The sequence below is a fragment of the Schistocerca nitens genome, chromosome 11 (assembly GCF_023898315.1).
Source record: "Schistocerca nitens isolate TAMUIC-IGC-003100 chromosome 11, iqSchNite1.1, whole genome shotgun sequence".
Classification (NCBI taxonomy): Eukaryota; Metazoa; Arthropoda; class Insecta; order Orthoptera; family Acrididae; genus Schistocerca; species Schistocerca nitens.
In genome coordinates, this window is record NC_064624.1 from 128,788,614 (window position 1) to 128,815,164 (window position 26,551).

The 26,551-nt window shown below is 40.9% G+C and overlaps 1 long non-coding RNA gene across 15 annotated transcripts in view; it reads right to left on the bottom strand.

The window, feature by feature from the left end:
• The window catches only part of LOC126213546 (uncharacterized), a 422,558-nt gene that overhangs the window by 153,802 nt on the left and 242,205 nt on the right, over positions 1-26,551 (bottom strand). For 3 of the 15 annotated variants that reach the window (XR_007541230.1, XR_007541237.1, XR_007541231.1), the window contains exons 1-3: positions 9,064-10,221; positions 7,030-7,240; positions 656-860 (exon numbers count right to left, since the gene is read on the bottom strand). This is a non-coding gene — a long non-coding RNA (uncharacterized LOC126213546). Of the gene's footprint in view, positions 1-655; positions 861-7,029; positions 7,241-9,063; positions 10,222-10,474; positions 10,560-26,551 lie in introns of those variants that run through there. The other 12 variants (XR_007541228.1, XR_007541226.1, XR_007541236.1 and 9 more) reach the window with 10 other exon arrangements.

Genomic DNA, 26,551 nt, shown 5'->3' on the forward strand with positions numbered 1-26,551 from the left:
CGACTGGAGAAACTGAATCACATTCTCCACCAGGGTTTCGATTTCCCCTCGTTGTGTCGTGGAATGAGGAATGTCCTATCCACTATCCTCACAGTGGTATTCTGCCAACCACTGAATCTTCCTGTAATGCCCCTGTAATAGACCCAGATGCATGTCCTGTCCCATACATTCTTCCACTACCACCTGCTCCAGTCTCGTCACTGGAATCTCCTACCCCATAAAAGGCAGAGCCACCTGTCAAAGCAGCCGTGTGATCTACAAACTAAGCTGCAACCACTGTGCTACATTCTAAAAAGGCACGACAAGCTGTCTGTCTGGATGAATGGCCACCACCATACTGTTGTCAGGAGACAGCTGGACTACACATTTGTTGATCATGCTATCCGACAAAATGTGTTTCACTCTAAGGAATGCATCATATACATCCTTCCTACCATGATCAGCTTTTCTGAACTGGACAGGTGGGAACTCTTCGTATGACACACTCTTTGTTCCCGTGATCCCCCAGACCTCAACCATTGCTAGTCCATGTCCTCCGCATGTTCATCCCTTCCCCCGACCCCAGTCCAGCACACAAACACCTTCTATCCTGCCAATGCACCAAAGGGACCTTTCCTCTTCTATAATGTTCTCCACTCAGCCAAGCACTACGTACCAATGCACCTGTGATGGTCCAACACACATGGACGGCATCCACGATGGGCACGGATGCTGCTACGGAGTCACTGATACCCCCACATGTGGTGAGGGTAGCCAAAAATTGAACTGTATGTGGTGATGGCGCCGGACGCATCACGGACAGGTTGTGATGTATGGTGTTGCTGCCTCAATGCCACCTCCAGATGGCTCCCTCAAATTTTCTGCAAGGAAAAATAATGAATCCTGTATATATAAGATTTTTGGGAACAAGAGCTTTACACTACTATGAAATCTTATCAAGATATGACAATATTTATGCGGCTTCTTTCAGATGGTACTTTACTATAGATAACTGCATTATCTGCAAAATGTCTCAGGTTACTATTACTATTGTGCACAAGGTAAAAAACAACATGAACAGCAAGGGTCCCGACACTATCCTGGGGCATACCCAAAGTCACTTCTTTACCTGAAGATGATTCTCCATCCACGACAACATGTGTTCTCCCTACCAGCAAGTCCTCAAACCACTCAAGTTTCACTTGATGCCCCATATGACCATACTTTTAACAATAAGCATAGGTTTGGTACTGACTGTGAACCAAATGCTTTTCAAAAACCAAGAAATGCTGCCTCTAAATCGCTGCCTTGATGTTTTTGTAATCCGTGCTGGTTGGCACCTAGGTGGTCTTCTGTTTGAGATACCTCATTATGTTTGAGCTCAGAATATGTTCTAAGATTATACAACAAATCTATGTCAAGGGTATTGGACAGTAATTTTATCTATCATTTCTACTACCCCTTTTTGACCAATAGATTATAGTTAGAAGGGGGACTAGCTCAGTATAGAATATGACAGGGATTCACATCGCCCTGGAGCTCTGTTCAGTTTTAACAATTTCAGGTTTTAACTGAACACTACTGACACCAACATTTATTTCACTGATCTTTCCAGAGATACAAGGGTTAAATTGAAGGAATTCTCCTGTGTTTTCCTTTGTAACTGTGTTATAAATTTTTGACATGTCTCCTGCATGCAAACCAAATGGATTGCAAATGTACATGAGATGTATAAAACACAATTCACTGTTCAAGTAATACAAACTGGAACACCCTATCATATATACATGTACAAAATGCAATGAATGCTCCTCAGGTTTCAAACAAAGACCTGAATCCTGTTCTTGCTTTATTTTCATGATCACATTAATTCTAGTGTGCAATTCCAATTTGTGGCTTTTATAAATAGTGTCATGAGTTTACAAAGCAAAGAATGTAAGCAGCCCATTATTAAATGTTATCAGTGGTTGTAACAACAACTGGCATAAACTATGTTGTTTATTCTAATTATGTCATGATTTCCAAGGTTGGTTAGTGTAGCGTTTCAAGATATTTATAAACATCCCAACACACCAGTGGAAAGCCGTCGACAAGAGGTGCCCATGAGTAAGTTGAATAAGAAATGTAGTGAGAAAGGGGAAACTGTGTGTTTTCCTTTCTTGTATGCAGTGAATGTGGAGCAGTCGTGGAGCCAGCGAGAAGGTAACCAGTAAACAGTAAAATGGTATTACAACCACTGGTAGTACGGGAGTCATTTGTGGCATAGTGCAGCTAGTGCCTGAATCCGAGAACCATGGAGTAAATGACACACAAACAAGGGCATAATGAACGATTGAACAGCAGTAGTTGTTTATCTGGATGGCTCTCTCAGGTCCTGAAGTACGTATATACGGACATTTTTGAATGTTCTCAAGAGAATGGTATTACCGTAGCAAATGTTTGTTGTGTTGTGTTGTTAAAAGTAATAGTGAAAATGTTGGGCACAATGTACCCCGTTTGTGATAAGTGTGGCTATTTATTTAGTAGTGCAGCAGAGAGAACTTGCAAAAACATTCCAGGTATCTTCACCATAGTTGGATCGACAGGGAGGTGGCACGGAAGGATTCGGACCACCAAACAACTACTCTGAGACGAGAGGATAAAGGTAATATTACTTTCATCTGGCGGTGTATCAGGGTCGGCAAAATATTGTCCTGCTGTAATGGGTTTAATTTAGCAAGGCAATTTCCAAAGTACAAACCAGACAGTGATGGACACCCAATTTATTTTTTTACGAGTGTTTGCCAGATCTTTGCCCAAAAATTGGGATGACTTAAAGAAAATAGATTTCACATAAGGATACGTATTGGGAGAAGCAGTGGAATGGGGAAATGCTCATGTGTCTCAGAAAGCTTTAAGAGAAAGCACTGGTCTTCAAGTATGCAGGAAAAATTAATCTTAAAGTTATTAGACCCTACTCCATACAATAAGTCATGGGGCACATATTAAAAGTATTTGGAATGGCATTTGACAAAAACTTAGATAATCCAACAGATGAAATGCACTTAGTGAAAGTACTCATTAGATGTTTACCATACCACGTTCGACAAGGAATATTGTACAGAGAGTGGAAAACTGTGAATGAGTTATTAATGTTTATTGTAGGTTTAGACACTTAATACTGAAAGAAATGAAAATTATTCAGTGAATGACCGAAATACGGGGAACAGAAATAACATATCCTTTCCTAATTCCTTACTGTGGGCGAAGGAACCTAATTATTGTAGAGTAAGCAGTAATGAAACTGTTCACAGCACGGATAATGGTCTAAATCACAATAACCCTAGAGGGGGAAGAATTCAGATTGATAACATCAATTCACAGGTGTTTACACCTCAAAACCAACAAATAAATATGCAACAAAATAACATGGGGCAAACCACCGTACTGTTGAAGTAAGTTCCAATCAGTATCCGGTCGTAGTGATGGAAAACAAGAAAAATCCTAGGTCAACGGCCAGAATTCAGGATGTCGCAGAACAATACTCTGCCCATATATAAGTAAAATGATTGTTTATAGTAAAATATCACCTATTAACGATTGGTTATTAGCGAAAGAGTAAAATTTAGAAAGAGTGCAACGCAAACCAATTGCAATCAGAGGAATACGAAATCAAGGTGTGGAAATTTACATTGATTCAGGAAGCGAAGTATCAATTTTCGAGGAATGGCTATTAAGTGGAAGAATAAAGGAATTTCCTAAGTTACCTGTTACGGGAGTAAATATTGTAGGTATTACAGGTACTAAGAGTAATGTAGTGAAATGGGAAACAAGGATTACATTTTAAATAGATCAACTTATGTTTGAACAAACCATGTTAATAGTCCCTAAAATAAATACACAAGTATTACTAGGAGTAGATTGGTTAATGAAATGTGCGGTGGTAATAGACTTTCAGAGTGATTTCTTTCAGTGCAATCTAGGTAACTATAGCCTAATAGAGAGATCTTGTTTAAGACAGATCGATGTCACGGACTAAATGGGAGTAATAATTTATGGTTATAGCGAAAGCTGATTTGTACGCTAAGGCATACGAATCTGAACTGTTGTTAACCCTTACTCAAAAGGAAGAGCTATATGGAATATTATGCAAATATTCAGATGAATTTTCAGACAAACCAGGGAATATAGGATATTATGTGTGTAGTTTTAAAATCAAAAGCAAATAATATTTCATTTCTGTAGACCTTACCCTGTACCTATCAACGTAAAACAGGAAGTACAGGAAGAAATACATAAAATGTTAGCTTCTAATGTTATAGAAAGAAGCACAAGCATATGCAACAATCCACTGTTAGTTGTCAGAAAGGAAACAGGAGGTGTGCGCCTATTACTAGACGCGAGAACCTGGAATCGTCACATTGAACTGGAGAGATTGTCCCATATGCATAAACGAACTACTTGCTTGTTTTGCAAAAGCAAATCATTTTAGTTCTGTGGATCTGATGGATGGGTACTGGCAGGTGAAATTAGCTAAAGAATCTAGCCTTATACTGCATTCCTATATGACGGAAAGTCTACCAGTTTAAAGTTTTGCCATTTGGGTTAAACATATCAGCATCAGTGTTTATAAGAGCATTATATCAAGCATTAGGGAGAAAGTTGTTACAAGAGCTATTGATTGATGTTGAAGATATACTGATTGTTTCAGAAACCTGAGAGGAACATTGTGATTTACTTGCAAGAGCAATAGAGAAATTCTATACCAAGGGAATAACTACTAAGCTCGCTACATCACATTTTGGGCGAAAGGAACTAAAATTCTTGGGACATTTCATAGGAATAAGAGGAATTAAACCACATCCATAACGCATTAAAGCGATTAAAGACTGTCCACATCCACAGAATGTAAAATAGTTATGTTCCTTTTTAGGATTGGTGGGATTTTATAGACGGTATATACAAGGACAAGTCATAGTAATCCACATCTACTATCGCTATTAAAGCAGAAGGCAAAACGATTATGGGATGAAAATGCAGAAAAGGCATTCCAGGAAGTAAAGGATACCCTAGTCAATGCTCCTATTTTAAACCATCCAAGTCTTCGTGAACCATTTGGCATCACAACAGATGCATCAGAATATGGTATAGCAGCAAAATTATTGCAAGGGGAATGGGACCCAGAAGAGGGAGAAAATAAAACCATTGCTTTCGCTAGTCGCAGCCTAAACAAACATCAGCTTAATTATACAGCAACGGAAAAAGAATTACCGTATTTACTGAAATCTAAGCCACACTTTTTTCCAGTTTTTTGTAATCTAAAAAACTGCCTGCGGTTTACAATCAGGTTCAAAGTAAGCGGAAGTTCTGAAAAATGTTGGTAGGTGCCGCCACAACTAACTTCTGCTGTTGAATATATGTAGCACTACAGAGGCATGCTTTGCAAGCACAAAGATAAATACTGGCGCCAAAACCTCTGCATCAGTAAATAAATTAAAAGAAAAGGTAGAAGAATGTAAACATTATGCCATGTATTTTTTGTATTTGCTGCTATCTCATTTAAATCCTGTCTGCCTAATTAACTACGATACTAGAGTGAGACAACAGCAAACACGGAAGAATATACGTATCATGTCATGTCATGCCTATATTTGTATTATTCTTACGCTGAATAGTGATTCAGTCAGAAATGAAGCACGGCAACTGACTAGATTTTTAAATCTAAGAGGACTCATTTCTGTGCAGAATGTAATGTACTAAACAGACGGCTGCAAAGATTTTCAAACAGAGAAAATTTTTTGCCAAACTCTCGTTCAGATCATCATCTATCACACGCAGTCTATTATTTGGTTCTTGTTGATCATTATCAAGGAAAGCAGCAGCGTAAGTAACAACAAATAGACTCTTGCCATTGTTTCGCTCATGAGACAATTCCTCTTTTTTTAACTGTAAGCCGCAGTAGCACGCACAAAAGCAAGCCATGCCACGAGCGGCGACAGGTCGTAAACACTCATTATCAGAATCCGACAAACAATGCATGACATAGTACAATAATGCACTTTCAGCTTAGAGTGATGTAAACACCTATAACAAAGAGAACGGCACTCATCAGATCAAAACAAAATAGGCAATCGATTCAAACCATATGAAGCAGGTGGTTTTAGACAAATGTACCTGCTGCAAACTTTGAGAAACATAAATCATCCAGTTTGGCATTGCAAACAAAGTTCATCACCTATTAATGTTAGCATGCCAACAGAATATAATAAATCGGGTAGAAACTTCCAAGTTCTTGGGTTCAAATACTGATAAAAAGTCAAAACTGGCCAACTCTGGGGATACAGAGACATTCATTCATTAATGTTCTGTGGGAGAATATTCTGTGTTGTGGACATATCTAAGCAATTAGGGACGTCAACCAAAGGCTCAAATTGCATTCATTCACTGATTAAGTATGCAAAAATTCACTTCATTCTGAAAGTGACAGCAATATCCACAATTACAACAGTAGAAGGAAAGGATAACTCACTACTTCATACATGTTTTAAATGATCTATGCAAGAGGCTAAATGTAGTTTGTGTCCTGGCTCTTCTGTTGCACGATGCAGTCGGCAACTGCGAAATGGGTGATTGTAACTAAACAACTGTGTTTGTTTTCAGTGTTAACAGCAGGAAGAAAACTAGATGTGGTGACTAACTGACCTGTGGCAAAGCCCGAGGCTGAGGTTTGGTTGGAATGTGACAGTTCCACTCACCGTTTGTCATGTTCACTGTCCTTCATTCAATTCATAAATATGAACTGCAGCATGCAAAGTAAGAGACAGGTACAGTGTCACTGGACTTCTGCCATGCAATCTGCTGTTCAGCTGACATAATCCGTACTACAATTTGAATACATCATGTATAACATGGAAGTAACTAGCAAGCTACCAATGCAAATGGTAAATGTGTAACCAATATAGTAGGCACTGATTAAAGAAATGCAAGTGAACAAATTAGATACAGCATGCGATAAAAAACACGACAGTTACTTGGCAGTCGCAAAGCAAACATTCTACAGTTTTTACTTACCGCTGTACGACTAGTTCTGACCGACTGTTTCACTCCTCCCCCAAATACATCCCCAAGTCCACCTCTGGGAGAATGGTGCAAGCAACTATGGCTTCAAAACAGTTACAGTGGGTGGTTCTGTAAGGCGGTGGAATGGTGAACAGTTCGATAGCTTGCATCAAACTCTAGCTGAGAATGAAGTTTGTTTAGTTAAGTGCTCCATGTGACATACCTGAAGGATAATTTAACAGTAATAATTTTATTACTAAGTCATTAGGGCAAATGGTGTCATTACACCAACATATAATATCAATAAATGTTACATTACTCTCTGCAAAACAAGAGTAGGTTAAGTACTGCAATTACATTTAATCATTTCCCCTTCACACTGCAGAAGGGGCAGGCATGAGCCAAGCACATTATGTTTATAAGCATGCTCAGTAAATACTTAGACAAATAGTGGTATTTTATTGAATAATTTGTTACCTACATACGAACAACTATAAGTTCAATCTACAGTATCATGTATAAATATGTATTGTTTCTTGCAGAGCGTAATATATTTCCTCAACATTTTACTTCTGCCAACTACTTCTTGGTACAATGTACAGAAGTACAAAAGTTTATTGCCTCCATGATCTTTAGCTCGCAGAATGTTGGATTTTAATGTGCTCTATATGTGAACATTTAGCATTTACTCTAATGACCACAAGCTGCAACAACAAGATGTCATGCAAATACCTAGAATTGCCCCCACATGATAATGCCAGACGACAATGCTTCATGACAGTGCTTCTATAAAACCCAAAATGAGACATTTCATAAAACTTCACAGAGACAATTAGTGATAGTTCTTGACAAGTAAATTACTCTTACAGCAACACACTTTAAATTTTTTGCCCACAATAATTTTTGCCATGACATTCATTGGCTTCATTATCAGATGACAATTAGAATCAAACATTTCCCTTGACCTACGTAGGTCAACCACAGCCGATGATACCAAAAACCAAACACCTGCAACTGCGATAAATAAAACCAAACCCACATCACCTCGAAAACACAAAAATCAAACTTCCCCACAGAAATTAAAAACAATTGATACACGATAAACACACATGAACAATAGACCCAAAAGAACTACTACTTACCACCAACAAATTACGGCACTGCACACTTGGTTGGCCAACACTCACTCACTCACTCACTCACACACCAAATAAAAACCACAAAAATAAACTGAACTCAATCACACAGTACAAGTCAAAAACAACTGTAACAAAAAAAAAGGTCCTCTCGAACATAATCATAAAAGAATCCCCCCCCCCACACCCACCTAAATCCACAACCATTACCCACAATCACCCCCCCACATACCGAACACCCTCAACTAACCACTATCCTGTACATCTAACCACTGCCCACAGAAGAACACGAAAAATACAATAATGCCCAGGGACACACTTCCAACACCAATACTCATCTAAATGAGATGGGGGGTTAGAAGAGCCACTCTTCCCTTCCTTATAACTGATTTAACCACCACCCCACCCCACCCCCCCCCACAAAAAAAAATGTCCATTGCAATAGCACATGCACCAGTTTCACAATTTTTAAACTCTAAACTATGGTTTACGACTAAATGAGCAAAACCCCTCTTCTCCAAACCCCTGTATGACGAAAAAGCATCTGTAACTACAGTACTCCCCTCCTCAATTAACCCTTCAAGTCCCTCTTAGTGCGCCCCTCCAAAACCCTGAAAACATAATCGGCATACCCACCCCACAAAGTAACAACCTCCCCACACCCACAAACCAACCGGAGATTTACCTCTCCCATACTTCCCTCTTCCCAAACTGTGACTCATCTATCTCAAACACTAACCCCGGCTCACCCAACTTACTCTTATACTGACATACTCAGAACACACTGCCCTACAAAAAGAAAACCAATCTAACACCGTCCTCTCACTCACTACAGTCGCATACACACAAAAACTTGTAGAGGACCTATAACAAAAATAGTACGTCATGAAAACAATCTCTCACAGCCAACCTAGATTTCTCGAACCAGGTACCGCGTCTACAGGAGCTCCAAACATTGTCCTTCCAACACCAACACATGTACACGTCAGTGGTCCGAGACGCCGGAACTATCGCCAACCGCATATACTCTCGGCAAAACGCCACACTTCACAATTTCCGCTATTAATCCAAACACCTGCAGGAACTTAATCGAGGACAACATATCCTCTCCCATCTCCGCCCGCAACATGGTGCTATTTCAGTTTATCATCATATTCACACCTAAAAAGAGAATCCATGCAATAAATTAAACGTCTTACCGCACCACAAACAGCAAACCAATAAAACGTATCAAAAACGCTGACACGTAAACAGAACACAATAAAACTAATAACTCACTGAAAACAATTTCAATCCTTACGTCATGAACAATGCCAACAACTCCGCTCTTCCAAAACCAAAGTTCAAATAAACCCAATACACCACATAAGACAACGCACATACATACACACATCACCAGAGGGAACCATCAAACACAAGAAGACATCTACAAACAACCAACTCAAACTAAACTCAGCGCCGTAATGTCACAGACCACAACATCCATAACGTCACGGGTCAAACCAGACGGGTGGAATCTGACGCTTCCGTTGACTCCAGAACTCGGGCTACACTAGAATTAGAGACAACAGAATTCAGATTAAACAAAAAACATTACATGTGAAGTTCTGGTAAAGGCGGATGCGCATCATCGCAATCTACAATACACACATCATCTCTACTACACCTACATACCACCACTCCCCCCCCACCTCCACCACAAACAACTTCGAGCCATATTGTAAACAAGACACGCGAACGACCTAAACAAAAAGAGCATCATACACGCCAACTACACAACGGATGGCAAAAAGGGGCACACTCATCACTCACGTTGTGCACTATATAGACTCATACTTTCCTGAGCACAGTACTATGTAACATTCGCGCATAAGAAGCTATCTACAGAAACAAAACTGCGGTTATACAAGTCATACTAAACTTATATGAACTTCAATTTATAAATTCTGTTACTGAATTTCATATTATGACCCGAAGTACATAAAACAACGCAGTTTTGTGAATCATTTTAATAATACCGGTAAATCCCAAACAACCTTATTCACAACTGGGATACTCAACTAACTGTTCCGGCCATGGTACGTCAAAAGTCTTTAACGTCGTACTGTATTAAGGCAGCATCAGCTGCATGACACAACCGCGAATACATACGATTTTTCTTTCGCCTGTAACTCGACTTGTTAACCGCAGAGTATTTTCATGCCGCACTTTTACATTTTACTCACTCATATTATCACGCAAATCTTAAACCTAACTACGTTTAATAAGAAAAAAAAGATAAGCGGAGTCAACGGTCAAGAGACAATTATTAGATCACTCACATCTTGATTTTCTAAATGTACTCCACACAACAAACTTTTAAAAAAATGACAACCACGGAACATCGATTAAAAGTGACGACTGTCGTCTGTTCTGCTTTTTTACGAATAACTACCAGTGACGCCATCCTCTGAAGCTCAAAGTCCCAACCTGTTACTCAAAATGTCCCTTTTCTGTATAAAGTGTCCCATGGTAAGGAAAAACACATGATGCCTAGGAAAAGTGAGTGAGAGAGATAGATAGAGAGCGGAAGAGAGAGAGAGAGAGACAATAGGTATAACAAAAGAAATAATGGCTTACGATTCCACATGCAGCACAATAAACTGGTAGTAGAGTTTAAAATGCAGCTACAATATATAACAGCACCCTCGCAATACTACATCATATAATGTAAACTCTGGACTTACATTATTGAAGTGCTTGCTTATCCTTTCAGAAAATACAGCCTTCCTTTTGAAGAGATATATACGTACTCCTCCCTCTTTCAGTCTCCATCGCACAGTTAAACTTTCACTTAATACAAGTTTTTCTTATTGTGAAGCATGAGTTGTTTTCGTTCCACTTAATAAGTTGTGAAGTCTATTCCGTTTGCTTGAAATTAATATCTCACAAAACAAATGAATTTCATTTCTCACCTCGAATTCTGTTTCATTCTCTCTTTTTTACATCACTTGCAAAAGAAAATATTCTTTCGGATTCAGCATTAAAATGTGGAAGTGAAAGAACCGGCTCAGAAAGTTTACTGATATTCCGAATCCCTGAATCCGGAAATCTTTCAAGTTTGAGATTTCACTCTGCATACGATCCATGTCCATTTCTGAAAGTTCCTTCTTCCTATTTCAGCCACAAACGGTAGACTTCTCCATTCAGCTGCAAAGGTAATTACATCAGATCCTCCAAACTTCGATGCGATTCGTGATACAAATCTGGTACCTTCTGTCAGCTGTTAATGCAATATTTGACTCTACGAATTTTTTTAGTCTCCAAAAAATTCATCGTGTATAGGCAGATCCTTCATTTATTCGATTGCTGCGATATAGAAATCAGTGCATTTAAGTCTTAGTTTATGAATTCCCTTTCCACATTTCCTAGCGAGTTTGTAATAACCGTTCACGTTTGGGACCAAGATATTCTGGTTCTAATAGGAGATAATGGTATGATGGAAGTTTATTAATCTTGTGTATTTCAGAGAGAACGCCAGGGTTTTGAAAGTTCTGACCAATGTTTTATAAACAGACCCAAAGAATCTCTTGAAAACTTGTGAATTAATATTTTCCTCAATTGGAAAAGAGCGTTAAAAGTGTCGAAGTAAACCAAAATATACTTTAGAGACAATATGTAATCACTGAATACACAAACAACGAACAACGTAGCCAGTATGAGGAGGGAACAATGTTGCAAACAAAAACATGTTCTGAGCTAAGTGTAAACGCGCCTTATAATACACGAGCTTTCAAATTCGTGAAGCTCTGTTTCTGCAGACGTTAATCTTGAACAGTTGCTAACTGGAAGTAGTGCAAAAACACGTCCCAGTTTTCCAGCAGACGAACAACACATACATGCAAAATAAGCTATCGCGTTCCCGATAATTTAAAGAACCATTTACGTTCAACTCCTAAAAGTTCTTGAAATTCTTGTAAAATAGTGCAGCGCTTTGCACTGCCAGGTATGTTGGTTGTCACGGACCTTATTAACTCTTCACAGGATCTAGGAAGCTTCTGACATGTCTTGTTTGTAACTAAAGCAGATGAATGGCACATAGAGTTGAGAACAATCAGATTTGGTACAACATTTCTACGTCTTGTTATGACAGAATTACAGCTTCCCAACATTACAGACACATTGTCACAAGCCATGCCAATTACATTTGTAATTGGAATATGTTTCTCTTTCGACACACTCCTCAGAGCTATGAATAGATTTTCTTCCGGGCAGTCTTTGGCATCCAGAGGTTTCGACACCAGTAGTTGGGTTTTCACGTACCCATCAATTGGCAACACACATTTCACTAAAACGTATGTATGTTTGCTATCTGATATGTCGGTACTCTCATTCAGTAAAATAGAAAATTTTCTTTAGATACTGGAACGTTTTATCAGTTTCCACCTTTACAATAGCATTTTTTTTCTATATTGGTACACTTTATACGACCTCAAGTCAGCTCTGAAGCAATTTTGAAGTCAGAGAAAATTCTTTTAACACAAGAACAAGTTGGTCCACTGTTGAAAATGCAACAATATGCTCAGCGAAAAAAGTTGCTAATCTTAGTTCAGCTGTCTTCACCTTTTCCGTATGTTTGCTTCCATCAAACATTTTCGAAAACAATCAACAACAGTTTTGTTCCTTTGCACAGTTTCAGCATGTTTAATGTGTTTAACTCGATAAGCATGTTTTTCGAGTTCGCTTCTACTGCAGGCAACAATAAAGTAATACTGTTTACACCGCGCCTTTCTGTTGTCACCTTCAACGGCATCCAACCAACCTCTAAATCTGTCAGTTTGAAGCCAAGAGCCTTGGAAAGTTTCAGTATGTTTTACCGGATCTCATTCATTGCACCCAAATATCGATTTCTCTGCACTCGATGGGTTGCAGTCTGACATTCCTAAATGTGTGCAAAACAAACCACTCAGAAACAATTCTCTGTCTTTCCAAGCATTAATCGCGACTTGCGGGGTCTGCTGTTTCGCTACATCTTCTCCACTTCTCCCTGTCGTTGAAATCTTCTGGTCTTAAGCCAATAACGTGCATATCTCCCCAGACGTTGTCAGTCCATCTCTTTGCCGGTCTTCCTGGTGGTCTTGTTCCTCCTGGGTTGATGTGGAGCTCTGTTTTTGCAACTGGGTTGTCTTGCTTTCTCATGACGTGGCCGTAACAGCGGAGACGGCTTCTCTCACTAGAGGCTTTATTGAGCTAGGAAAATTGATCGATAATCTTTGTTTCATTGTTTCAATCTAGTATTTGTTGTAAATTTTCCAACTCATGTGCAGTAGGATAGCAGGTCACTTATCGGTAACATTTTCATAGACAGTGCTCAGGCAGAAACAATTAATGTGTACCCAGTTGTTAATGGGCTATCTGATCATGATGCACAGTTCATGGAAATAACACATATAGCACCTTACAGGCTTCAGGCAGGTTTATACAAGGCAGGGAGGTGAACAGGGTACAGAGTTTTAAGAGCAGCCTAGAAAAGGTAGAATGGGATGAAGTATACACAGAAAATTATGCTAATGCCAAATTCAATTTATTCCACCGTAAATTTGTCTCAATAGTTGAGAGTTGCTTTCCTGAAATGTTATCCAAAAAAGCCATTAAAAAGTCAAGTAAGCCATGGATTACTAAGGGAATTAAGATACAACATAAGAGGAAGAGTGAAATATATGGACAGGTGAGAATAAGTCAGGATCCAACGTTACTTGCTTTCTACAAAAGATACTGTAATATTTTAAAGAAAGTCATTGAGAAGTCGAGAAGCTTATATGTTCTGAGAGAAATTAATAATGCGGATAATAAGATTAAAACTGTATGGAACATTGTCAAATGGGAGATGGGGCAGCCTCGCAGTGCACAGCATACCATAGCAATAAAGCTAAATGATGATGTTGTGAGTGATAATTCACAAGTTGCAAGTATTTTTAACAATCACTTTCTGAATGTAGCAGCAAAAATAGGTTTAAAGGGTTCAGTTGGAGAAGCAAAAAAATGTTAAAAATGTCATTCCCCAGGACTTTAGGCCTTTAGAAATAGCACCAAATCCCCCCCACTGAAATTAAGGGAATTATAAATATACTGTTAAAAAAGAGCTCATGTGGTGTTGATGGAATCTCTAACAGAATTTTGAAGTGTTGTTCTAATTCAATAAGTGGAGTCCTTAGTGATATACGTAATGCTTCACTAGCACAGGGAAAGTTCCCAGACATATTGAAATACACAATTGTCAAACCTCTTCATAAGAAAGAGGACAGAAGCGACTTAAATAATTACAGACCAATCTCATTGCTGACCTCATTTTCTAAAATATTCGAAAAGTTATGTATTCAAGAATAGTCTCAAATTTAAGTGAAAATAATTTACTCAGCACGTCACAGTTCGGATTCCGGAAGGGTTACTCGACTGACAATGCTATCTAAACATTTACCCATCAAACAGTCCAAGCCCTAAATAACAAATTATCGCCAGCTGGTATTTTTTGTGATCTTTCCAAGGAATTTGACTGCGTGGATCCTGTCACACTCTTAGAAAAACTCAGGTTTTATGGAATTGAAGGCTATACACACAGATGGTTTGAATCATACTTAACGAACAGAAAGCAAAAAGTCGTGCTGAATAACACAAATAATGTTGGGAGGGTGGTAAATTCTAGTGAATGGAGAGTTATCACGAAGGGAGTCCCACAGGGTTCAATTATAGGTCCTCTGCTGTTGCTTATTCATCTGAATGACCTCTCACTTAATGTTCAGCAAGCATAACTAGTACTTTTTGCAGATGACATGAGTGTTATAATAAATCCTATTCCAGGAAAAGCAGCTGAAGATATTGTTAAGGATGTGTTTCAAAGAATTATTAAGTGGTTCTCAGAAAATGGCTCTCCCTTAATATTGAAGAACACTCACTATATCCACTTCTGTACACTGAATAGAGACACACCCACAATTGATGTAGCATATGAACAGGGCTCAGTTAACAGGGTAGATTTATCCAAATTTGATGACAACTTGAACTGGAAGAAGCATGTTACTGAGCTTCTCAAACAATTAAGTTCAGCTTCTTTTGCTCATCGTATAATCGCTAGTCTTGGTAATAACAGATCAGGCTCCTAACGTACTTTGCACATTTCCACTCAATAATGTGTTATGGAATAGTTTTCTGGGGTAACTCACCACTTAGACATAAACTATTACCGAGCGAGGTGGCGCAGTGGTTAGACACTGGACTCGCATTCGGGAGGACGACGGTTCAATCCCGCGTCCGGCCATCCTGATTTAGGTTTTCCGTGATTTCCCTAAATCGCTCCAGGCAAATGCCGGGATGGTTCCTTTCGAAGGGCACGGCCGACTTCCTTCCCCGTCCTTCCCTAATCCGATGAGACCGATGACCTCGCTGTCTGGTCTCCTTCCCCAAAACCAACCAACCAACCAACATAAACTATTGATTGCACAAAAGAGAGCAGTGAGAATAATTAGTGGTGTTCACCCAAGGACGTCATGTAGACACCTATTCAAGGAGTTAGGTATTTTAACTGCACCATCAGAGTACATATATTCGCTAATGAAATTCGTTATAAATAATCCATCTCAGTTTGCGAAGAACAGTGATGTTCATATGGATAACACTAGAGGGAAAAATGACCTTTCCGAACCGTTATTGAAGCTGTCAGTTGCTCAAAAAGGAGTACATTATTCAGCAACAAAAATCTTTGATCATTTACCCAACAACATAAAGTGTCTGGCAGGTAGCAGTTTTAAATCTAGCTTAAAATCATTTCTTTTGGACAACTCCTTCTATTCCATTGACGAGATTCTGTTCCAGAACTGGTAAAAAAAATTGTACATCTAAATGTAGTTGCATATTTAGAACTAAACATTTCAGTAATATTAATATTAGCACTATTCACTTGTGTCTATATACACTCCTGGAAATTGAAATAAGAACACCGTGAATTCATTGTCCCAGGAAGGGGAAACTTTATTGACACATTCCTGGGGTCAGATACATCACATGATCACACTGACAGAACCACAGGCACATAGACACAGGCAACAGAGCATGCACAATGTCGGCACTAGTACAGTGTATATCCACCTTTCGCAGCAATGCCGGCTGCTATTCTCCCATGGAGACGATCGTAGAGATGCTGGATGTAGTCCTGTGGAACGGCTTGCCATGCCATTTCCACCTGGCGCCTCAGTTGGACCAGCGTTCGTGCTGGACGTGCAGACCGCGTGAGACGACGCTTCATCCAGTCCCAAACATGCTCAATGGGGGACAGATCCGGAGATCTTGCTGGCCAGGGTAGTTGACTTACACCTTCTAGAGCACGTTGGGTGGCACGGGATAAATGCGGACGTGCATTGTCCTGTTGGAACAGCAAGTTCCCTTGCCGGTCTAGGAATGGTAGAACGATGGGTTCGATGACGGTTTGGATGTACCGTGCACTATTCAGTGTCCCCTCGACGATCACCAGTGGTGTACGGCCAGTGTAGGAGATCGCTCCCCACTCCATGATGCCGGGTGTTGGCCCTGTGTGCCTCGGTCGTATGCAGTCCTGATTGTGGCGCTCACCTGCACGGCGCCAAACACGCATACGACCATCATTGGCACCAAGGCAGAAGCGACTCTCATCGCTGAAGACGACACGTCTCCATTCGTCCCTCCATTCACGCCTGTCGCGACACCACTGGAGGCGGGCTGTGCGTTGTTGGGGCGTGAGCGGAAGACGGCCTAACGGTGTGCGGGACCGTAGCCCAGCTTCATGGAGACGGTTGCGAATGGTCCTCGCCGATACCCCAGGAGCAACAGTGTCCCTAATTTGCTGGGAAGTGGCGGTGCGGTCCCCTACGGCACTGCGTAGGATCCTACGGTCTTGGTGTGCATCCGTGCGTCGCTGCGGTCCGGTCCCAGGTCGACGGGCACGTGCACCTTCCGCCGACCACTGGCGACAACATCGATGTACTGTGGAGACCTCACGCCCCACGTGTTGAGCAATTCGGCGGTACGTCCACCCGGCCTCCCGCATGCCCACTATACGCCCTCGCTCAAAGTCCGTCAACTGCATATACGGTTCACGTCCACGCTGTCGCGGCATGCTACCAGTGTTAAAGACTGCGATGGAGCTCCGTATGCCACGGCAAACTGGCTGACGCTGACGGCGGCGGTGCACAAATGCTGCGCAGCTAGCGCCATTTGACGGCCAACACCGCGGTTCCTGGTGTGTCCGCTGTGCCGTGCGTGTGACCATTGCTTGTACAGCCCTCTCGCAGTGTCCGGAGCAAGTATGGTGGGTCTGACACACCGGTGTCAATGTGTTCTTTTTTCCACTTCCAGGAGTGTATATTTTGTAATCTGACTTGTTCCACATCATATCGATAAAATAATCGTAAAAATTATCTACAGAACATGACATAACTAAACTAAACTAAACTGGCAGTGATCGGCTCGACACCAAACCTTTGTTGGACGTCTGCATTTGTTATGTGCTCACTTCGCGTCAGCCCCATGGACCATCAAAGCATCTTCATCTCCATGCTGTGTAACATTCGCTCCTGTTGTTTCGTCATTGAGTGACGCTCAGTCCCATACGTTGCTGCTGGGCGTACAGTGGTCTTATATACTTTTGAATTTAGATACTAAGGCATCTATTTATTGCAGAGGACTCCACTTGAGCCAAGCTGCATTCACCCTCATCCGAGTATGAAGAGTTGTGTCAGAGTCTGAGGTGACGACAGGCCCTAGGTACTTACAATGCATGGTCTTGTCTTCTTCGCCGACACTTATGGTGCCTCTGGTTTGGGACCCTCATTCTAGGTACTCTGTCTTCTGGACATTGAGGTGCAGTCCTTTTTCAGCCAGTCTGTCCTTCCACGTTTGAACCTGGTGCTGGAGTTCAGGGCACGCTTGGGCAACAAGTGCCACATCAACACCATAACGAAGGGTCCAGGGATGTGAAGCCTGTATGTCAGCTCTTGCCATATCCATGCAAAGGATGAATAGCAATGGTGGAAGGGCAGAACCCTGATGAACACCCACAGTGATATCGAAGGGCGGAGCAATTCCAGCAGGACTCCGAACCACACTAGTGGAATTATGGTACAAAAGTTGCACCCAGCTCACATACTCTTCAGGGACGCCATAGCAGCGAAGAGCTCGCCATAGAAGATCGTGTGGCATACGACTGACAGCCTTTTCTAGGTCTAGAAATGCCATGTGTACACTCTTCTGTCTCTCTCCGTGTTTTTCCATCAAAAGGCGTGTGGCATGGATAGCATCGATAGTGCTGCATCCCTTAACAAATCCACACTGGTTTGGTGATACAGAGACAATACTTCTAAGTCCGCTATCAACTGTGATAGAGGAGACGAATAGGGTGATAAGTCGAGCAGTCGTTCACGTCTCCTTTTCCCTTCCAGATTGGAACTGTTATGCTAGAAGTCCATGCTTGTGAAAGTTGTTTTTCGACGATGATTCGTTTGAAGAGTGAGGCAAGGAATTTTGAAGCAGGCTTTCCGAGGATTTTCCAGATTTCTGCTGGTAGGTCATTTGAAACAGTTGCTTTTCCATTTTTCATCTTGCTAATGGCAAGCATTACTTCCTCAGGTGTCATTGAGGGGTTGGGTCCTAAGATAGGATTAGGACTCGTAATTGGTGGATGCGTAAACTCTTTGTTGCTGATGTTATCAAATTAATCTGTCCAACTCTGGGGAATAGATTGTCTATCTCTTAGCAGTTTGGCGTCGGCTTCCTTGATGTGCATGACATGTCCAATGTCCTGAGTTGAACGGTGAGATTACTTAGCAAGACGGTTCACGTTGTTTTCTCCTGGTGGTGTGTCAAGCTGGTCATACAGTGTCTGGTAATACTGGTCTTTTGCTGCAGCTATTTCTCTTTTTGCTGCTGATTTCAGGTTGCCATATTTCTGGAGTCGTGAATTCCACCAAGTCTTGTACGCCATCTTTTTCACCTTGATTGCTTGCTTGACTTCATCTGTCCACCACCAGGTTTGTTTATCAATGTATTTTCTTCCAGGTATGTTTTTTCCCAGCGTTTTTGTCGCTGCTTGATGTATTTGTTCCACAGTATCTTAACACATATCTTCAACCGACTGATCGGTCTTCATGGAGGAGTTTACCAAGGCTGTCATCAACTCTTTTCGTTGGGTGTTCATTCACCACCACTTAATTCGCTCAGGCCCAGTCTTAGGTTTAGGTTTGGATATATAACACACGAATATTGAGGACAAGCAATCGGTGCTGTGGGGTGATGCAGTCATACAAAATTACTTTGATATCCGTTACCAGCTTCATGTCTTGTTGACAAACTAGCCAATAATCGATCTGAGTAGCATATCCTCCACTTGTATAAGTAGCCAGATGTATTGGCCTCTTTTTAAACTACGTGTTGATCACAATGATATCATGAGCTTCTGCAAAATCAAGTATCTGACATCCATCATCTTCCCACCCACTGTACCCATGTCCTCCATGGCATCGCATATATCCTTCTTTGTGAGCCCCGACATGTCTGTTTAAATCTCCTCCAACAATAATGGACTCATCCTGGGGAACTGCTCGAAGGAGGGCGTCCAGACTGTTCCAAAACTTGTCTTTCTCATCCTCAGTGTATCCAGTTTGAGGTGAATAGCAAGATCCAATGTGGGCAGTGATAGCTGTTGAATCAATCTTGATATACATAAGCTTTTCTGACACCCTGATGACACAGGTGACATTGTTACGGAAGTCCTGGTCGTCGACTATTGCTACGCCGTTTCGTGTTCTGGTACCATGATAGATGAGTTTGTAGCCATCTCCGATTTCTTTTGCCTTTGAACATTTCCACTTGGTCTCCTGGATGCAGGCAATGTTGACACGTCTGTTTTTAAGCATTTCTGCTAGTTCACGTTGTCAGCTGGTCAATGAACCAATATTGAGGGTAGCAAATCTCATTAGTTGTTTAGGCTGAACTGACTTCTTTATCCTACCCCATCCATGAATAGGTGACCCTCGCCCATTTCTCAAGTCACTCGGGCGCAAGTGGTGCGCTTTGCTTTGGGGGGACGCCCTAGCATGCTCCAAATTTAGCAGAGACGTAGCTATAGATTAGATTAAAGATTCCTCAACCGACAGGTCGCTTCATCTGTGGCTGAGGGCATTTTATAGCTACTTCCAGCATGTAATTAGGCCGCCCCTAAGCTGGAGAACATACTCTGGAGTACAGACACTACAGCTAAATGGTATTTCCCCTCTCATTTAATCCCCAGAAAGGAGGGTTGCCTCATCTGCCAGCTTCGACATCCCGAAGTCCTTCTTCTCCACCGTCACTGCCAGTAATGTCTTCACCTGTAACCCTGGGCATGGATTATGCCCCATGGGGTTGGGTCCCTGCCTGAACTCAGCCATCCTATCACTCCAACCTTCTGAAATTAAGGATGCCCACCCCCACGACGTGGATGTGCCAGACAGGAATTACCCCAGTGGAAGAATAGGGAAGGGGAACCTACCTCCCTGGAGCCGGGTTAATGATTGTATATGCTGCCACAATCAAAGGCAAACCACTCAGAAACAATTATTACTTAATAAGATCAAGATTTGCATCCAAGACCCCAAGTGACAAACAACAAGTAATAACTTCGTGTAAACTGAACTGAGCAAATTAAACCACTTCAAACAATACCGTATCACAATGTGCTATGTTACAGTTTAACATTCCACTTGACTTATCCTCTTGTCTAATTTGCATTTTGAGATGCATTATTTAATCGGGAATTCGACAATGTTTCACAAGTGTCACTCATTCATAAATAAAGCTGCATTTAATTCGTGCATACTAAAGGAAATCTGAATCAACAATAGCAATTATAATGGAAGTGCTGACTGCTGGTTGAACAAATGGCAGTGAACCGGTGTCGTGTAATTACTTTCGTGAGCTGCTTTTACTTTATTTTCGCGGTATGTGACAATCATACCTATAACAGTGCACGCGTTTTACTGCTGTGTAAGCAGACCTATCGTACCCATAGTGAGAATGCTGACTGCTGGTTCTACAAATGACAGTTTGTGGGTGCCATGTACTTAACTTCTGTGAAATTTTTATCTTTGCTGTCGTATGTACCATAACCAATTACTACATTAGGTCAGAGGCACTAAATAACTCTCCCATATTCATCTCACGTTTTGCAAATCACACACTGGTAACTACTTCAATGAAGTTCTGAGTGAGATAGAACACTATGGTCGTAGGTCAGTAATCTATGGTGTTAGTGGTCTGATACTGGAGAAACTTTGATTTCACTATGTAGTTCAAGAATTTAAATGCAATAAATGTCATCATTTTGTTTACATACAAATAAAAATACATGTGCTAAATTAAATATGTTAAATAAGCTGTTACTATTGCCAATCTGTAAAGCAACAGGCATAACAATATATATTCATCACAAGCACTTCCCTAGACACACACGCGCGCACAAACACACACACACACACACACACACACACACACACACACACCAAATAAGTTCGACCTGAGAAACTTTATCCAGTATGTCTTATATCAGAAATGTAAACCTTCTGCAAGACAGTATTTCAATCATGGACGTTCGCAGAAATATCTGTAGAAGTGGACAAGATATTAAAAATGCCTCATTTTTATATAACTGCTGTAGTGACTTTGAGAACCGGTCATATGTTCAACGTAAAATTTGCTGTAAAGTACACCAAACTTACCGTATCTGAAACGTTTCGCAATTATTCACTCTATAATTTTATAAGGTAAATTTCTTTGGTACGAAAAATAAAGCAAATCATTTATACAAAGTACAAACTTTATCATGAATACAGAGGCAACCTTTTTCACTTAAAGATCTGTAACTGCAGAAGGCAATGGAAGCCACTGCATTAAAGACACATAATGTATAGCCACAAGACATTACAGGACATTGGCCTGTAATTTGAAAAAGTCATTATGATCTCTCGATTGACAAAAGATTCCGCAATAGTCCCCCATTCTGGTCTCTGGGAGCGAACTGCCAAGTGAGAGGTGACCATGAGAAAAAGATTGAATAACCAACGAAACGATAACACTCTATGAGTCAGGGCATGGAACGTCAGAAGTTTGAAAGTGGTAGGGAAACCAGAAAAGCTGAAAAGGAAAATCCTAACCCTCAGTCTATATATTGTTAGGGACGAGGACTTCTCGTTGAATGAGTATAGGAAAATATTATAACGGGTGCATATTCGTTATGAATAGGAAGGTAGGGCAGAAAGTGAATTAGTGTGAACAACTGAGTGATAAGACTGTTCTCATCAGAATCTGCATTAAACAACACCAGTAACGATACTTCGGGTACACATGCCAACGTCACAAGTGAAAGATCAAGAGAAATAGAAAGTATATGAGGATACTGAATGGGTAATTCTGTATGTAAAGGGTGATGAAAATCTAATAGTTATGGCAGGAGTGAAATCCTGCCATAGGACAAGGAGTAGAAGAAAGTGTTATGGATGAAGACGGGGCTGTATTAGGAATGAGAAAAGAGAAAGAATAATTGAATTCTGCAATAAATTTCAGCTGGTAATAGCAAATACTCTGTTCAAGAATCACAAGAGGAGGAGGTGTACTTGGAAAAGGAATCTTTCAGTTAGAGTACATCGTGATCAGGCAGCGATTCCAAAATTAGATACTGGATTGTAAAGTGTTCCCATGTGCAGATATACACTCAGGTCACAATTTAGAAGTGATAACGAGTAGGCTGAAGTTTGAGAGACTTGTCAGGAAGAATCAGTGCACAATGGAGTGGAAGCATTAAGGAATGAATAGGTATGCTTGAAGATCTCTAAGGCTATAGATACTGCGATAAGGGATAGCTCAACAGGCAGCTCCGTTTAAGAGGAATGTACATCTCCAAAAAGGACAATCACAGAAGTTGGCAAGAAAAAATTGGTACAAAGAAGGTAACTGCGAAGACACCATGAGCAACAGAAGAAAAACTTCACTTGATGAAAGAAGGAAGTACAAAAATGTCCAGGAAAATTCAGAACTACAGAAATACATCCAGGAATGAAATAAATGGGAAGTGCTGGGAAGCAAAGGCGAAATGGATACACGAAAAAGTGAAGAAATCGAAAAAGAAATTATTATCAGAAGGACTCACTCAACATACAGAGCAATAAAAACAATCTTCGGTGAAATTACAAGCAAGGGCGGTAACATTGAGAGTGCATTGGGAATTCCACAAAGGAGAGACCGGATCAGAGAAAAGAGTGCACTGAAGGCTTCTATGGCGGGAAAGACTTGTCGATGTGATAGAAGAAGAGACAGAAATCGATATAGAAGAGATAGGGGATCCAGTGTTAGAATCAGAAGTTGAAAGGGCTTTGGAAGACTTAAGATCAAATAAGGGAGAAGGAATAGATAACAGGCCATCAGATTTTCTAAAATCTTTGGAGGAATTGGATACATAACGATTGTTCACATTCGTGTGTAGAAGATATGAGTCTGGCGATGTACTATCTGACTTTCTGAAAAACATCATCCACAATTACAAAGATTGCAAGAGCTGTCAAGTGCGAGAATTATCGCACAATCAGCTTAACAGCTCATGCATCCAAGTTCCTGGCAAGAATAACATACAGAAGAATGGAAATGGAAACTGAGGATGTGTTAGATGATGCTCAGTATGGCTTTAGGAAAGGTAAAGGCACCAGAGAGGCTGTTCTGACCTTGTGGTTGATGATGAGAGCAAGACTAAAAAAAAAAACTTAAGACACATTCATATGATTTGTTGACCAGGAAAAGCGTTCGACAATGTAAAATGGTGCAAGATATTCGAAATTCTAAGGAAACTTGGCGTAAGCTAAGGGAAAGTCGGATAATATACAATATGTACAAGAGCCAGGAGGGAATAATAAGAGTGGAAGACCAAATATGAAGTGATCGGATTAAAAAGAGCATAAGACAGGCGAACGGGAATACAAACGTTTAAAAAATGAGATTGACAAGAAGTGCAAAATGGCTAAGCAGGAATGGCTAGAGGGCAAATGTAAGGATTTACAAGCGTATTTCACTAGGAGAAACATAGATAACGCTTATAGGAAAACTAAAGTGACATTTGAGAAAAGTGAAGCAGCAGTAGGAATGTCAAGAGCTCAGATGAAAAACCAGTCATAAGCAAAGATGGGAAAGCTGGAAGGTTTAAGGAGTATATAAAGGGTCTATACAGGGGAATGAAGTTGAAAGCAATATTATAAAAAGGGAAGTGGACCTAGATGAAGGTAAGATGGGAGATAGGATACTGCGAGAAATATTTTATAAAGCTCTGAAATATCTAAGTCGACACAAGGACCCAGGAGTAGATGGTAGAAATACTGATAGCCTTGGGAGAGCCAGCCATGATAAAACTCCTCCATCTGGTGAGCAAAATGTATGAGACAGATGAAATACCTTCAGACTTCAAGGAGAATGTACTAATTCCAATTCGACAGTACGCAGTTGCTGAAAGTTCCATAATATGCAGTTGCTGAAAATTACTGAACAGTCACTTTAATAAGTCATAGTTGCTAACTACTTACACGAATTCTTTACAGAAGAATGAAAAAACTGGTAGAAGCCGACCTCGGGGAAAATAACACAGGAGGCAATACTGACCCTATGACTTATCTTGGAAGATAGGTTAAGGAAAGGCAAATCCAGATTTGTAGCATTTGTGTATTTAGAGAAAGCTTTTGGAGAGTGTTGCCTGGAATAGCCTTTTCGAAATTCTGAAGGTAGCAGGGGTAAAACATTTGGAGTGAAGCACTATTTACAACTTGTACAGAAAACAGACAGCAGTTAAAGTATTGGGACAAACTGTTTCTTGCATAAAGTACCGTTATCCAAGGTGGCGACGATGAAGTCATCCAAAATGTCGCCATGACGTCTTGTGATGACATAATCCAAGATGGCGGTTGTGACGTTACCCAACCCAAAGGTGGTTTCTGGCCCAAAGTACCGTTGTCCAAAATGGTGCGAAAGTGCCATGCCCCCCTGCCATGCCCCTCTGCACGCCCTCCCAGGTGGGAAATTCAAATTCCATCAGGACAATGCAACCTCTACTAACCTAAGAAAATGGCGGGAAAGAAAGGTCACTTGGGTTACCTCCACTAACCTAAGTCACCTGACCGCCTCCTCCTCATATGGGTTCGCAGGGAAAAGACTCAGCCCACACCATGCTGCTGGAGAGAGGATGGAGTTTACCTTATTTATTTTGGGACAATTTATTTAGGGATGGATTATATTTATCACAGTGATACAGAACATGCCATACAGCATACAGACCTGCCAACTACTCCTCAATAACTCATGTATAATGCTCTACACACATGCTTGCTAATTGTAAACTGCTAAAATAACGCATTGCACAGCCTACAGACATGCAAACCACAAGTAAACAATGCAATACATTTTCGTCTAGAGAGCCAAACAACTAGGAAATTGTCAAAATAATAATCAATCGAAAAGACTCTGCAAGCATGCTAGCTAATCATCAACTGTCGAAATCATGCACCAGTCTTTATTTAAACAATTAGAGACAGCACCACCATTCAGTGTGTTCGCCAGGAGGTCTGCACTCCAATTGACCTAGTACATAGTACCACCACCAGAGAGAATTGTCGTCTGTTCTGTGACATAATCCATGATGGCAGTCATGATGTCAGCTGATGACGCAAGTACCGTTATGCAAGATGGCGGCAAACAGTGTGTCACCACGAGGTCTAAATCTAGTACACAGTACCACCATCAGAGTGCGCTATCGTCCATTCAGTGATGTAATCCAAGATTGTGGGGGGAAATGGTGGGAAAACGACTCTACCTGTGCTGGACATAAGTTTTTATTTTGCAGGAAATGTCTCCACCACTAGATCTAGACTCCAACTGACCTAGTACACAATACTGCCACCAGAAGGTGCTGTCATCCCTACTGTGACATAATCCCAGATGGTGGTCTGGAGGGGTAAAATGGCGCAAAAATGACTCACCCTGCGCTGGGCTGCTGGATAGAGTAAGGAAGGAGCGAACTTTACTTATTTTGGAACAATTTATTTAGGGATGGAGCATATTTATCACGCTGGTACAAACGACGTGCTGTGGTCACGCCACACAGCCCACATACCTGTAAACTACTCCTAAATAACGCTCTGCAGACACGCAAACAGCTCCTAATTTACCGAAATAATTTCAGTACAGACCTGCAAACTGCTCCTAAATAATGCAGTACACTGATGTGCAGACACGAAATCGTAAACTGTTCAAATAACGCCTAGCACAGCCAACAGACCTGCTCGCAAAATAATGCAACAGACACGCAATCAACACACGCAAGCAAAGCA